Source organism: Maniola jurtina, chromosome 27 (genome assembly GCF_905333055.1).
Source record: "Maniola jurtina chromosome 27, ilManJurt1.1, whole genome shotgun sequence".
Lineage (NCBI taxonomy): Eukaryota > Metazoa > Arthropoda > Insecta > Lepidoptera > Nymphalidae > Maniola > Maniola jurtina.
In genome coordinates this window covers 806,713-819,356 of record NC_060055.1, presented here as the reverse complement: position 1 = coordinate 819,356, position 12,644 = coordinate 806,713, and the positions used below count along the sequence as shown (strand labels likewise).

General features: G+C 35.6%; 1 non-coding gene across 1 annotated transcript; it reads right to left on the bottom strand.

Moving 5' to 3' along the window:
• Positions 1–12,038: 12,038 nt before the first annotated feature.
• On the bottom strand, positions 12,039–12,111 carry Trnaa-agc. The gene has a single exon. It is a non-coding gene; the product is annotated as a tRNA-Ala (tRNA).
• Between the last annotated feature and the right edge of the window lie 533 nt (positions 12,112–12,644).

Sequence of the window (12,644 nt, the reverse complement as noted above, 5' to 3'; positions counted from 1 at the left end):
TCCCGGAAAATCAATCAGTTCCCACGGGATCTTTAAAACCCTAAATCCACGCGGACGAAGTCGCGGGCATCCTGTAGTTGGCTATAAATTATATTACGCGGATGAAGTCGCGAGCAAAAATTAGCATACAAAATACGTCGATAGAGAATAGAATATTTCCTAATCGTAAAATTATAACGTACAACAAGCACAAGTAATAACAAGTGTAAATTGAAAATTTATAACACCCCCGACAGTGAAGGTTACAGTAATAACTAGAAAAGAGCTGATAACTTTCAAACGGTTGAACCGATTTTCTTGAATTATGGCTAAGAACACTCTTGATCAAGCCACCTTTCAAACAAAAAAAACTAAATTAAAATCGGTTCATTAGTTTAGGAGCTACGATGCCACAGACAGATACACAGATACACACATACACACGTCAAACTTATAACACCCCTCTTTTTTGGTCGGGGGTTAAAAATATGTTAACAGGTAATTGGCACTTATTTCATAAATAACACAATGTTTACAATGTTACAAAAAATAATATGAGTTTACAGATAAATTACTTTGTGAAATCTTAGCAAATAAAACTTATATAATATAACTTATAACAAAACTGTATAATATAAAACTTGTATATAATTTAAACATGTAAAAATATAATATTTAATAGAATAAGGTCCGTTGTAAAGGTCCGGATGACATAGGCTACATTTTATACGAAAAAAAAAATACAATATCAAAAAAAGTGGAGGTCTCCAAAAATTTTTTTATTCAAGTAAACTTTGACAAGTGCTCTTGAATCGTCAAAATAATTTAACACTGGTTCGGTATGCTTTTCGATAACTAAATACATCGATAGGTACCCCATCACTAAAACCCTCTACCAAGCATTCAGTATAGGTATATGCAAATGATTATGTACCCCTAAGTCTCTACCGCAGATTTTTCATCTGAAGTAAGGGTTAGTTACCCCTATACATATTTCTAACTATGCCTATAGGGTCACCAGACTATAGGAATTTCCCAGACATTTTTTTAATGCACAATCACACCTGCTGGTAAGTGATGATGTGGTCTAAGATGGGACGCGTTTACCTAAAAGGTGCCTATTCACTCTTGTTTTAAAGATACCCGGATTGTAATTGGTGGGAAACACAGATCGCGGAAGAGTATTCCAAACCTTAGCCATGCGTATGAGGAATGATGACACAAAACCTAAAACACTTTGTGCGTGTAAATGTAATTTTTATTACCCGACTACGGCAAAGCCGAAAGGAAGGGCTATGATTTTAGCAGTCTATGTATTTCAATCAAGCGTTTACAAGTACCTTTGAATCGGCAACAGCATCTACCACTGGTTCGGAATGCCTTTCCTACCGAGAAGAACCAGCAAGAAACTCGGCGGTTGCTCTTTTCAAGGATTTGATATACACATCGCCATGTAAAAAAGTATTGCTGGACTGCGAGCTGCAGGTCAAAGTTTAACTTTATAAATAGGAGGTCTTGGATTTTTGATTCCTGGTAGAGGCAATTTTGGAATTGATATTAAGTACTTATCTAATTTGTGTGGACTCTGGTGGGAGTTACCATTCTACCGGCAAAATCATCACTTACCACCAGGTGAAAGGGGCTAACTTATCATCGGCCAAGTGCAAGACAGACTCGCGCACCAAGGGTTCCGTACTCGGGTATTTTTCCGACATTTTGCACGACTAACTAAATATTATTCATAAAAATAAACTAAAATCTGTTTTAGGATGTCATACTGTAAAGGTTAATTGAAAATACTAATTATTATTTGTTCATGAACATATTTTTTTCTGTAATGTAACCACAAATTCAGCGTTTTCGGTTTTTTTCCTTTACTTGTGCTATAAGACCTACCTACCTGCCAAATTTCATGATTCTAGACCAACTCTAGTCATAAGATTTTTAGCAGGTATATGGTGCCCTAATCATACCTACTTAAAAATGTTATTGACATTGAATCTTTTTTTTAAGTCGGTTAAAAGATATTTCTTTCCAACCAAAGTAGGTATACATTACTACGGTTATTGTTCTCAGAATCACAAAAAAAGATAGACATTTTCATAGCAAGGGGGAAAAGATAGGCAGACCGAAAAAAATCAATGCCGCATTGTAGTCCTACGATTTCTTTGTTTGCGATTATAAAGACTAAGGCGTAACGCACACCGTCAGAGTGAAGTGTAACCGCCGTGCGGTGATGTCTTGATAAGTAGTATGGAAGCAGGCGTTATTTTGCGGAAGTCCATAATATACTAGGAACCAAAAGCTTAATTTGCTATAATCCGCCAAACCAAACAAATCTGTATGGTGCAACATGCAGCATGCGATATGCACCGCTCGCCCTCCCACTGATAAACATGCAGGAAAAGCCAGCGACCAAGCATACGCATCACCACCACGCTCGCTACATACGTATGGCTGGCTTGGTGGCTGGCTTTTCCTGCATGTTTATCAGTGGGAGGGCGGGCAGTGCATGTCGCATGCTGCATGTTGCAAAAGCTTTCTTATAAGGCCTTAGTTAGCGACCATGTAAATGTCATCATGTCTAGAATCCCTCAGTGCCTAAAGAACCCTACTAAGGGACCCTAAAATAGATTTTTTTGTCGACAACAACAATGGCCCACAATGGCCTAATAAGCAAAGAGCCATTGTAAAGTTGGAAACTGGGCCAAATATTAATTAACTTTTTAATTTCTATTGCCGAGGTTTATTTGTCTTGCGGCTAATGAAATTTTAAGGGGCACAATTATTTACGACATTTTTTAAGAGCTTTTTTTTGTTTAAACACAAACAAACAGCTTTTGAAGTGGTTACTGGTGTTTGAATAGGAAAAATGGTTTTGAAAAGCAAAACGATCGATCTGAGAATCGTATAAGTAAATCAAAATCGTTTATTCAAATTTGGTAACATTGTACACTTTTTGTCTATCTGTCTGTATGTATGTATATCTGCTACCTTTTCACGGCCCAACAGTTTAACCGATTCTGACGAAATTTGGTACAGGGTTAGCTTATATCCCGTGGACGGACATAGGCTACCTTTTATCCCGGAAAACCAAAGAGTTCCCACGGGATATCTAAAAACCCATCCGCTTAACCGATTTGTATGAAATTTGATACCGAGGTAGCTTGCGGCCCTGTAATTGCCATAGGCATTTTATCCCGGAAAATCAAACAGCTCCCACGGGATCTTCAAAAACCTAAATCCACGCGGACGAAGTCGTGGGCATTCTCTAGTATTGTACAATCCACGCGAACGATGCCGCGGGCATAAGCTCATGAGATACTGCACACTGAAAGACAGACAGACGGACAGCGAAGGCATAGTACTAGGGTTCCGTTGGCATCCTTCGGGCACGGAACTCCACAAGACCAACAATAAATAATGTTTATCCAAAAATCCGTTTAGAAATTACCCACAACGCTTTGACGCTGAGCGAAAAAAGATTTACAATAATAGAAAAAATATATTTTCCCAATTTTTCATCGACAATAATCTGCCTACATTCTTTGACTTGATTGATTCCCTTCGGGTATTGTTAGCGGTGGTCTCTCCATCGCTCCCTCCATACAAACGAAGTTTTTTTTTAACAAGATTATTAGCCATGCTAATCATGACTGATATTCCCCTTTCCCCATCAACTAAGCGCAAAGCTGTGTTAGGAGTGGGTACGACAATAGTGCAACGGGTGGGGTTTGAACTTTGAACCGCCGACCTTCCGGAATTCAGTCCGCTCCTCAACCGTTGAGCTATGGAGGTTTGATTCTCATTACCACCCGATTATGGAAAACCCAAAAGGAAGGGTTGTAAATGAAATAATAGTAAACAAATAAACGTTTATTTAAGACGTTAGAATAGATTGTTAATATGTTAGTAACAATTTTTCCTTAAGGGGCATGAGACGGGCCTGCCCGCGAAATTCAAATTTAATTTGGTTTATCGCAATGTGTAATCAAATACGACAAAGTAGGCGTATGGCATTCTAATAGCGCCAATGGCAGTATCATCTCCACTGGTTTATATAAAAATCTTTACTTGAAAGGGTCCAGTTTAAGAAATTAGTCAAAGTATCGACTAATTTGTGAGTAACTCACGTCAAACTCATTTTTTTGAATTATTTCTTAAACTGAACACTTGCAAGTAAAGATTTTGATGCACGATCGAACTTGAATCTGGTATAAGGTTAGGTTAGGTTAAACTATACGTTACTATCCTTCCCCCATCCATATCTATCCATGATGGATTTTCCTCACGAAAAAAAGGTTAAACTATACTTTTGTATGAAGCGCACTACGAATAGACTCCTCTAATACAGGACAATAGTATTGGAGCCCGCGTTGGAATCTATTAAACGATTCAACACTCATTTTTTGTGAGCGTTACAGAAATTTTGCTTACGTAATTCAACCTGTTTACGAGTTTTCACATAAACTTATGTATTTTTATAGGAAAGTAACTTATGCCCGCAACTTCGTCTTATTTATTATTTTATATTTATATATATTTTAGTTGTTTTTTCGGAATGTAGCTACAAATTGATGGTTTTCGGATTTTTTCTTTTACTTGTGCAGTGTACTATAAGACCTACCTACCTGCCTTTCATGATTCTAGGTCAACGGGAAGTACCCAATAGGTTTTCTTGACAGACACGACGGACAGACGGACAGACAGTGTAACAGTGATCCTGTAAGGTAAGGTAAGGTGTTATAAGTTTGACGTGTGTATCTGTGTATCTGTCTGTGGCATCGCAGCTCCTAAACGAATGAAACGATATTAATTTAGTTTTTTTGTTTGAAAGGTGGCTTGATCGAGAGTGTTCCTAGCTATAATCGAAGAAATCGTTTCAGCTGTTCGAAAGTTATCAACTCTTTTCTAGTTTTCTTATAGAGGTTTTTGTGTCGGGGGTTTTTTAAATTTTGAGTTATACTCATATCATTGCGTTTTGAGTTACGGACCCCTAAAAACGGTATACCTGCGAAGTAATAGCGTTAAGTAGAGTCAACCATGTCTGTGCATATATTAACAGAATATATTTAATTTATGTATATTTTTATGGTGTTTGTGTTACATTTTACATGCACTTTAAGGAAATTTATAAATTATAATAATTACGAAAAACGTTGAAAACTACGAAAACGTGGTATAATATAAATATAGATAGATAGGTAATCTTATTTTTAGAGTTCCGTACCTCAAAAGGAAAAACGGAACCCTTATAGGATCGCTTTGTTGTCTGTCCGTCTGTCCGTCTGTTGTGTCTGTCAAGAAAACCTATATGGTACTGCCCGTTGACCTAGAATCATGAAATTTGGTAGGTAGGTCTTATAGCATAAGTAAAGGGAAAAAATCCGTAAACCGTGAATTTGTGGTAACATCACTAAAAAAGTTAATATGTGATCATGAACAAATATTAGTAATTTCAATTTTCAAAGTATGATAACTATACCAAATGGGATATCATATGAAAGGGATTTACCTGTACATTCTAAAACAGATTTTTATTTATTTTTATGCATAATATGTAGTCTTTGATTTATCGTGCAAAAGGGCGATAAAATACCCGAGTACGGAACCCTAAGTGCGCGAGTCTGACTCGCACTTGGCCGGCTTTTTTACCCGACTACGGCAAAGCCGAAAGGAAGGGTTATGAGTTTTATCGTTTTAAATATCACTGAAGCCTACATGTTATTTTTTATGGTGTTTAAACATAATAACAATATTCCAATACAACCATATAACAACAAAGACATTTTAATGACCCTAGCCGACATTTCGCCTAAATGTCAAAACAACCCTAGCTAAAGCGATAGGTACTAAAATATAGCTTAACTTAAATGCCATTATATACGTAGCTAGGGAAAAACACCTTAGGGACTATTAATAAATCTTTGCTATTATTTTTGAGGTCCATAGATAGGATTGCCAGATGCCCCGTATTTTACGGGTTGCCCCGTATTTCAGGGTATGGTGATACAGAAACCCGTAATTGCGAAAATAAAATAGGGGTAAAGGGGTAAGTAAAGCTTCCGTATTTTTAGCCGACTGCGGCAAAGCCAAAAGGAAGGGTTATGTTTTTAGCAGTCTATGTATGTATGTGTTTGTATCCAGATTCTGTATGTTCCACCGTAGCGCCTAAACTACTGGGCCGATTTTGATGAATGAGGTGTCAATTGATTCATTGTAAAGGTTCGGGTGACATAGGCTATAATATAACGGATGTTACATCAAAAAACCTGGCCAAGTGCGAGTCAGACTCGCGCACTGAGGGTTCCGTACTCGGGTATTTATATTATATCGGTTAGAAATATTTCGATAAAATTCTCACAAATTTCACCAAAATTCATGATTGAAATTGCATTGACCAAACTGCATAGGAGAATTTATTTAAGACGGCGACCGAATAACTTGACGTCCATAAATAAATTCCACGAGCTATTTCAGCCATCCGCCGCTAGATGGCGCTGCTAAATTATCAACTATTCGTGCCGGAATAGTTGAGGAATTTGAATTTATGCCAAAATATGGGGTCGATAGACGGCAAACTTCTAAAACTTGCCTCTTGATAAGTGTAGATTAGAGACATTGTACTTTGAAAGCTTGTAGGAAATAGGTATGGTGTACGACTAGTCAAATCAGCAACTTTTATCAAACGTCATAACGCTCGGTTAGTGTGGAAGCTTGTATGAAGTACATAGTGTGACATAAACATTTGACGTACTTTTAAAATCGATAATTTTAAATGATAGCAAACATACAAGTGGGCGTGGATTTGACAAATTTTGGCAGATCCTTTTTTATACCACTTTTAATAAGAAATAATTCATTTTTGACATAAGCGCCATCCCAATTTTGAGTAGGTAATCGAAAAAAGCTGTACTTAAGTATGTTGTATTCATAGAAACTCGTGTGTCTGTCTGTTTGTCCGTCTGTCACAGCCAATTTGCTACTTGTCACATATCCTATGATTTCCCGTAACTCAAACACGGTTGTGTAACGTAAATATATGCATTTTAAATATGGGAGGGCAAATTATCTTTAAAAGTATCTAATTAGTAGCATAATGAGTTCGTTTTTGGACCACGCTACATGTCTATTTTATAAAGCACCTACTCAACATTTTCCACTGATTCTTGGACTATTCGCTATTGCTAAGTGTAGATTACAGACTACATTGTGATATTTGAAGGCGGATTGCGGCGGCTTTGAAGTTGAAATCGTATAAAATAAATACAACCGTTAAGTTAAGGCTATTATTATCGTTTTTAATTGTGTGGAGGATTATTTTATACGAACTCTGGCTACTTTGTGAATTCTTGTTTTATGAATTAAAATATATGCATTTCGATATCAGATTCGATTTTTTAAACTTTGCCTGTTTTTACTGCATATACAACGTTGTTGATATTTATTTACTAGCGGAAGCCCGAGACTTCGTACACGTGTATTTAGTTTTTAAGGTTCATAGGGTCATTAATAGGATCACTTTGTTGTCTGTCTATATGTCTATCTGTCCGTCTGTTATGTCTGTCAAAAAAACTTTAGGTACTTCCCGTTGACCTAGAATCATTAAATTTGGCAGGTAGGTTATAGAACAAGTAAAGGAAAAAAACCGAAAACTGAACATGAATTTGAGGTTACATCACAAAAAAAAAATTAAATGTGTTAATGAACAAATATTAGTATTTTCAATTTTCAAAATCAGATAAGACGTATACCAAGTAAAGAATCATATGAAAGGGCTTTACCTGTACATTCTAAAACAGATTTTTATTTATTTTTATGCATAAAATAGTTTTTGATTTATCGTGCAAAATGTCGGAAAAAAGATCCGAGTACGGAACTCTCGGTGCACGAGTCTGACTCGCACTTAGCCGGTTTTTTTTAAATCCCGTGGGAACTCTTTAGTATTTTGAGATAAAATAAGTCTAAAGAATACGTCACTCTCCAGATGTTTACATCCATGAAAAAATCACGTTGATTTGTTGCTTTGTTGCGGCGTGATTGACGAACAAACCAATAAGCACACTGTCGCATTCATAATATTCGTAAGATATTCAACTAAAAATAGATTTAGAACATTTTAAGAGGAGTCTCTCCGTCACTCGCTCTATACAAACGTAGTTCCAATTTCATTTGAATATTAAGCAACCAAAGTCCATGTTTTGCAGACATAATCTAGAAACTAATATCTATGTCTGTGGTTTTCCAGATTTCTGTTAAAATATTCGGTTTCAAAGTTACGCGGTCTAAAGAATTCACATACAAATCTTTGAGCTCCTGTAATTTTGAAATTTATTTTTAGAAAAATTTAAAACACCACAGGCACGGATATTAGTTTCTAGAATATGTCTGCAAAATTTCATGGACTTTGGTTGCTTACCGTCGTGTCCCGTTACTTCGCCTGCTAAACCATACTTCGCCTAATTTTAAAAACATCGAAAAATCTGCTAAAGTTGGGAACCGAACAGCTCAAAACCTACCAAATACAATACTAGTGTTATCTACGGCAATACTATTCCTGACCATTTGTAACTAACTGTACAACAATAGCGACCAGAGCCATTTATCTGCTGCGGGAAGTGAGATGTTTTTTTCTACCGGTCAAAAACTTTACGTGCCGCCAAGAATCTACGACAAGTATGGCTAAATTTTATTGTAAAATAAAATCACTACTTTATCGTCTTTTATGTTGTACAATTGTTTTCAATATATCTTATGTAGATAATGAGTTACATCAAGATTTATCAACAAGGTAACTGCGGCCACCATGATGGTACCGTACTTCGCCTAACCCTAGGGTTGTCACTTAATCTTTGATAAATTCATTTGTACCTATCAGTTTTGGTGGTCAGGTCCCCTGCAGCATCAGGATTGAGGAGTTGGAATGCTAATTTTTTAGAAACATTGTCGCAAAGTTCCTCTATTGATTAAAAAAAAAATACACAAATCGGTTCAGAAATCTTGGAGATTTCGGTGTACATAGGTAGAAAAACAAAACTCCCTTTTTGAAAGTGTGTTAAAAAGTTCCCTATGTTATTTCCTAGTCAACCCTCTACTTGTCTATGAAAATCCCGTCAAAATCGGTTCAGCCGTTCCGAAGATCAGCCCGTTCAAACCGACGGACAGACAATTCAAAAATTGTAATTCAGTTATGGTATCGTTCAAATAACCATATGAGCTTAATATGAGGTACTTATTTCGAAATTACAGACAGACACTTTAATTTTATTTATTAGTATAGATAGATTAGTATAGATAATAATAGGCACTTATCCAACTGAATACAACAACACAACTGAACAAACAAATCTTAATTTAAAAAAAAAACTGTAAAAAAACTGTCTCGTGGGTTCGTACTTTGTACTGTTCAAGAAGAAAAAATATTGATTTATTTCTGTTTGTATATAAAATAAAGGCAATCAAAATTTTTACTACTTACTTTTATTGTGTTATATACACTTAATTTGTTCAAAAATTATTGTTTCTATTTGTTATTGCAACATTTTTTGTTTTGTGCGCTTTCCTACCTTCTAAAAAAGCCTGATTTTTTATGGTACTTCTACTGATTTAGTTTTTAGATTTAATTTTGGTTTTAGTTTTCTCATTAAAAATTTCATATAAACTTTTAAGGATTTGTATTTTTTTTTTAATGAAAACCATGTTCAGTATTAATATGTATTTTTTATGATTCCTTTCTTTTGACAACCCTTAGCAAAAAAGAACAAATGTATGGAAACAACGGCAGTTGGGTTCCTAACTTCGCCTACCGATAATTTTTTTCTAAAATGAACTTTGTTTTCTGCCATATACGTTTCAAAATGATTTTGCGGCATAATCTATAGGTCTTTCGCTTTTTCAGAGACAGTTATTATAGACAATAAACATAGAAACGCTGCTAGGCGAAGTTAGGAATTGTGCCCTTACTTCGCCTAGCTCAGTCAAAACAGTTTTTGAGGCATTCTAAAAACTGCATTACTTTTCGTAACAGTCTTAATTTATAGTCATGTCTAAAGGCCACCATATATTAAAAGCAGGACTTGAAATAAAAAGCACTCTCTAGGCGGGAAGACAAAAACTGTCAAAAACCAGGCGAAGTAACGGGCCACGACGGTAGTATTCAAATGAAATTAGAACTACGATTGTATGGAGTAAGTGACGGAGAGAGCCCTGTTAACCGTTATTACCTAAGCAATACATACCTACACATAGCAATGGTCTCATACAAAGTTCCATAATGACATTTTACAAACGTCAAATGTCAGATTTCCCCGTTTGCCCGTTCATGGCTAATCTAGCGTGAGTGCTTTGAAATCAGATATTTCAACGTATTTTCAGTCCGAAAGGTTTTTATATTTAGTTTGGTACATTTCAATGGGTGTTAGGATTTGTATTTTTTTTTTTTACTAAATAAAACAGTTGATAGGTAATAGCTTTATTTTTGTGTAAGAAGATGATTCTCACGTGTAAAAACCAAAGGCGTATGGGTTTAATAAAAAATGCCATACCCCTTCCAAGTTAGGCCGCTTCCATCTTAGACTGCATCATCACTCACTATGAGGTGAGATTGCAGTCAAGGGCTAAAGCTGAATTTAAAAAACAATTTCGTCCGCCTGGATTTAGGTTTTCTGAAAATCCCCTAGGAACTCTTTGATTTTCCAAGATGAAAGTTAACTATTGTTCTTTTCGGGACGCAAGCTATCTCTGTACCAAATCTTGTCCAAATTAGTTGAACGGATTGGCTGTGAAAAGTTAACATGCAGACAGATATACTTTCGCATTTTTATATTAGTAAGTATAGATTTAGTTTTCGATTTCTGTTTTAAAAGTATACTTCATAGTAAACATTTAACCATTTAAACCATAGACCTACGAATGATTTAAACTATGGAATGCAAGCTTTGTCTGTGCCAAGTTTCGTAAAAATCTGTTCGTTAATTTCATCTAAATCGATAAATAAAAAAGTAAGTATCTAACAGGTTTACAAAGTTTACTTATTCGAATTAGGTTACAAATAATAAAACTATTACGCCATCTATTATCGAGTAGCAAAACTAAATTATTTAAATCTACGTTTTAGTCGTTTCTTATGCTTTATCTTTGTATTTCTGCTCGAATGGAGTGCGTTTTGAAGCGAATACGGACAGACAAAATAAATACGATTGCAGTTGTATGTATTATTGACGAATGAACGGTTTAGTGTACATGTGAAATGCATTAGAATTCAATATTTCCTTACAACACACAATCGATAGGTTGATAAACTTTTACGAAACTTATGGTGTTTTGTGTTTATATTCTTTTTTTAAATCTTCTTTTTTAAAATCTTCTTGTTATATCTACAAACAACCATAGTTACTTACTTAAATAATTTTCTTCTCTAAAGATAATTTGATAAGATAAGCACCCTTAACTTTTCAGAATTACCTATGTGCGTATTAAACAAATTGGCAAGTAGGTATAGGTACCTACTTAATTATCATATTTCACCCCGACAAGTGAAGGTTACAGTAACTAGAAAAGAGCTGATAACTTTCAAACAGCTGAAACGATTTTCTTGGATTATAGCTAAGAACACTCTCGATCAAGCCAACTTTCAAACAAAAAAACTAAATAAAAATCGGTTCATTAGTTTAGGATCTACGATGCCACAGACAGATACACAGATACACTCGTCAAACTTATAACAGCACTCATTTTGGGTCGGGGATTAAAAATAGGTACAAAATTATAAATAACTAGCTGATGCCCGCGACTTCGTTCGCGTGGACGTAGTTTTTTAAAAATCCCGTGGGAACTCTATGATTTTCCGGGATAAAAAGTAGCCTATGTGCTAATCCAGAGTATAATCTATCTCCATTCTAAATTTCAGCCCAATCCGTCCAGTAGTTTTTGCGTGAAGGAGTAACAAACATACACACACACACACACACACACACACACACACATACAAACTTTCGCCTTTATAATATTAGTGTGATAAAAAAAAACATTTTTTCAAAAATGAAAAAAAATTTTGAATTTGGAGGCGCCGGGTATCGATCCCGGTACCTCTCGCATGCTAAGCGAGCGCTCTACCATCTGAGCTACGCCCCCGTTGAATGATAAGACGAAATAGTGTTACGGTTTCATTAAACGTCACAAGGTGAGCAAGGTTTGGAGCTGGATGACAGTTGAGTGTTTGGAGAACAAATTAAACTCACCATTATGATTTGAACCATAGAGTTCTAATTGGTATACTAAAAAAATAAAACACGTAAAAGGCCGCTCGCCACCTCACACCAAAGTATGAAGGTTATCGAGAAAGACAAACTAGCATTATAATAAAACAAGTGTAAATTAAAAATGTATAACACCCCCGACAAGTGAAGGTTACAGTAACTAGAAAAGAGCTGATAACTTTCAAACGGCTGAACCGATTTTCTTGGATTACAGCTAAGAGCGCTCTCGATCAAGCCACCTTTCAAACAAAAAAAACTAAATTAAAATCGGTTTATTAGCTTAGGAGCTACGATGCCACAGATAGATACGCAGATACACACGTCAAACTTATAACACCCCTCTTTTTAAGTCGGGGGTTAAAAACAGTACTTAAAAAAAACCAATAGCCATATTTAAAAAAAACAATT